The 4,386-nt window shown below is 37.4% G+C and overlaps 1 pseudogene; it reads left to right on the forward strand.

Annotated features, from left to right (window-relative positions):
- Window positions 1-3,247: 3,247 nt before the first annotated feature.
- Window positions 3,248-3,743, forward strand: LOC103118675 (ubiquitin-conjugating enzyme E2 C-like; annotated as a pseudogene).
- The last annotated feature ends 643 nt before the right edge of the window (window positions 3,744-4,386 follow it).

Raw genomic sequence — 4,386 nt, forward strand, 5'->3', positions numbered from 1 at the left:
GGTTCAAGCCTCAGGTCCCCACCTGAGGGGGCTAAAGCTTTGCAAGTGCTGAAGCAGGGCTGCAGGTGCCTCTCCATCAGCCCTTCCCTCTCAATTTTTGGCTGTCTTTAACTAATAAATAAATAAATAAACAAAGTTGATAAAAATTATAAAAGAATGAAAAATAAAGATAAAAATATTTTACGAGGGTAATAATGTTAGAGGTATACTAATATTCTTACTACTGATGCATGGAATAATAATCACTTGGATAATTATATAAAAATATTACATATAACATTTAAAAATGCAGAAAATTTGTAGGCATTCACTGATGTGATTTACTTCTGCCTGTTTAGTCATTTGTACCTCCACAATGAAAGCCCATGTACATCTGATACTTCCAATTCCTATAGCCAAGCTAACCCATTGGTTCGTTTCTTGCAAGAGATGTTAAATGAGACCTTTTCTGTAAAATTTATTTACTTGTTTATTATGAGCACCAGAGAGATGAAAGAGTCAGACTAGAGTATTTCTCAATTTCGACATATATGGTGCTAGAGGTCAAAAGCTCATGAATGTAAATTTCTGCCTTAGTAACCACTAAGTACTGTGCTTGGCCACTAAAGATGCTTTTTTTGAAGGAGAAAGAGCTATTTATGTCAGAAATGGTTATCTATGCCAAGAAAGGCACATCATTGGAGATGGAGTGATTATGGTAAAAGAAAATCTTAATTTTTGAACTTCTTAATCTACATTTATGTACTGGATAGAGATAGCCAGAATTTGAAAGTGAAAGGAGAGGGAGAGAGACAGTCCTGCAGTCCTGCTTCATCTTTCACAAAGCTTTCCCCCTGAAAATAGGGGCCAGGGATGCCAATCTGGGTTCTTGTGCGTTGTAAGACATGTGCTCAACCAGGTGTGCCACCACCTGGTCCCAATGTTATAATTTTATAGGCAATTTATATATCAGTAACAGTTTGGTCAAAATTGTAATGAGGAGAGCTAAGTATTAGGATCCATTCCTTGTCATGAGTCTGGTCCAGCTGTGAGCCCCAGTACCACATAGACAGCGCTACAGTACTAGGTCTCTCCTCTCTCTCTCTCTCTCTCTCTCTCTCTCTCTCGTGTGTGTGTGTGTGTGTGTGTATGTATTGGTCCCTATCTGTTTTTCTCTGTCTAGGATTAGTGGAATCATGCAGGTGTAATGACATCCCTGCTCTGCAAATGAAAAATTGTAATAACAACAATACCTTTGATTCTATATTCTCAATGCATGTATATAAGCTTTATGTATACTTTCCTGTGTTTAAAAGAAATGAATGACAACAAGGAAACAGGCACAGGCAGGAAAATCAAGATTTCCTATTGTTACAGAATATGTCTACTATAGTGGAATAGTGTTATTTTAAATTGGATTTGGATGGTTTTATTTGTGTGTTGTAAACTTTAGGACAAATGAGAAAAATAAGAAGGGTAATCCAACTGATAAGAGAATAAGGAAATATAACAGAATTGAATAAAATACTCAGGTGAAATCTGAAAAACAAATAAAAATTGAATAGATAGAAGACAAAAAAATTGTATGAATCTCAATCATAGGGGAAACATATAATATATATAATATTTATATGATATTCTGTGTGGGAAGTTTGTCTTTTAGGCATTTGAATATATTGTCACAAGAATGTGTAAATGTGTTTTATAATTTGGTTATACATTAATATTTATTAATATTTTTCTTGCTCATGTAGTCTAACTTTGGACTTTGGGTATTTTTTAGTCAGCTCTGTGTTCCCTGTGGTGAAGTTTTTGAGTGGTGTCTTATTTTGGTCCAGGAAGATGCCTCAGAAACTTCTATATTTCCTGCTCCACTGCTAAATTCAGAAAGTCATGTTTCCATGAAGTTTGTTGTTCTGCTTTTTTTTTTTTTGAGGGGGACTTATATTACTAGGATTATGTACACACAAAATATTTTTGTTCTGGTCACTCTAAGAAGACAGAGGCAGAAAACGTATATATATATATATATATATATATATATATATATATATATATATTTATTTATTTATTAAGCCATGTATAAATAGTTCTGTTTTATCTATCAGTGTATATATGAATTTAGCCAAGAGTTCATACCATTATCTACCTTATTAATCTAATATAGTACAGATTGTTTTAGCCTCCTCTGAGCTTATGTGTGAACTCCCACTCAAACTGTGAGAAATTTGGCTCCAAGAGCACATCATCCATTCACTTAATTGTTCGTCTACTATACATGTCTAGCAGTATCAGCATTTTCAACTCAGACCCTTTGCAATATAACTTTATTGCTTGTGCAGTGTCTCTTGTCTTTAGTTTTAAAGTCCACTTATACGCAAAGCTGCTTAGGTCAGCATCTTCTTTCCTCACCTCTTCAATGCAGCCATTTCATGCATTTGTAAATATTTTTTATTGCAACACCCCATTTCACTCTGGAAATCCCTTGTCTTTCAAATGACTTTTTATTTATTTTTTGTAGACTTTAAAGTCCTTTTCTTTCAGCCAGTTTGAAATTTCAGTAGCGCGTCTATAATTACAAATTCATAGACGTTTACCACATTCAAAAATTCCAAATTTATTTATTTGCTCTGTTATTCTTCCCCTTCACTGTCTCCTATTAATCCGAATATTTGTAAACTACTGCTATACACTACCCTTGTCCAGAGCGCTTTGTAGTGGGACTCAGTGTGTATCCATTTCAAACTAGTTTCTCTGTTTAATCAGTTTCTCTGTTTCATGTTTTTGTGTGTACACATGTATGACTTGATGGCTCTTTTCTTACATGTGTGTATGTGTGTGTGCATTCAGTAATAGGTGTCTAATTTAGGAGGTATCATTTTTACTGTAATTATATAATTCAATAGTGTTAAGTACATTCACAATGTTGCATTAACTGGCACATTTATTTTATAGTTTATACCGTTGTCATGGCATGGTCATATGTCAGGGTTTCAGGTTCGGACATCAACCTGAAGTGAGAAGAGTCACAGGGAGCCTGGGTTGAGCCCACACTCCCCACCTTCAAGAAGAAGCTTCATGAGCTTAAAGCAGGTCTGCGAATCTCTCATTCCCTTCCTCTCTATCTTTCCGCCCTCTCAATTCATCTCTGTTCAATTAAACAAAATAGAAATAAGAAAAAAGGCAGTTGCTGTCACGTTGTTCCGGTGTTTCCCCCAGCGCTGCAGGGATGGCCTGACAGAACAGCAACCTAGCCTCTTCCAGTCAGTGCTGCCAGCAAAGCAGCTGAGCCCCGCAGGGGCGCCAAGCAAGGCCCCATGGGCAAGAGGCTACAGCCGGAACTGATGAACCTCATGATGTCTGGTAACAAAGGAATTTCTGCTTTCCCTGAATCAGGCAACATTTTCAAATGGGCGGGGACCATCTATGGAACCACTGGCACCTTATATGAGGACCTGAGGTATCAGCTCTCCCTGGAGTTCCCCAGTGGCTACATCTACAACGCACCCACTGTAGTTCCTCACACCCTGCTACCACCTCAGCGTGGACACCAGGGTAAAATTCGTGTGGACATCTTGAAAGACAAGTGGTCTGCCCTGTATGATGTCAGGATTATCCTATTCTCCATCCAGAGCCTTCTAGCAGAACCCAATATTCACAGCTCTTTGAACACACATGTTGCTGAGCTCTGGAAAAACCCCACAGCCTTTAATAAGTACTTGCAAGAAACCTACTCAAAGCAGGTCTCCAGTTAAGAACCCTGACCTGCACTGTCCAGCCTTTCACCTTCTATTCTCCTTTTTTTTTTTTCTTTCCCTTGGATGATGTCTTTTTTATTTGTGTCTGTATAGGACTCTGTCTTTAATGGTGGTGGTGGTGGTGGTGGTGGTGGTGGTGGTGGTGGTGGTGGTGGTGTGTGTGTGTGTGTGTGTGTGTGTAGTCTCTTGTTAAGCCCTTGTGATGAATATATTAATTAAGTGAATTTGAGGTGTTTAAAAAATAAAAAAACAGAAAACTTCCCACTCAGAGCGGTGGGTTGAAACTGAACCCCAGCAATAACTCTGATGACAAGATTTTTTTTTTATTTTGTATTTGTGATTTAATAATGATTAACAAAATTTTAAGATAACAGGTGTATAATCCCATACAGTTCCCACCACCTTTTTGTGACAAAGAGCATGTGCCCATGATATAAAAGGTAGGGTGGAGTTTACACTGCAAGCCAGGCCCTTCATAACTGCATCTACACAGTTGCATGAAGAAAATCATTCTTTGTGCATAATGGTTTCTAGGATTATTTCATTTATTTGGTACTAGTTTCATGATTTTGGTCTATTTAAAATTCTCTTCTGCTGGTCAGTGTGTCTGTTTTTGTTGCAATACCAAGCAGTTTTTATCACAATGGTC

This window comes from Erinaceus europaeus, chromosome 5 (genome assembly GCF_950295315.1).
Source record: "Erinaceus europaeus chromosome 5, mEriEur2.1, whole genome shotgun sequence".
Classification (NCBI taxonomy): domain Eukaryota; kingdom Metazoa; phylum Chordata; class Mammalia; order Eulipotyphla; family Erinaceidae; genus Erinaceus; species Erinaceus europaeus.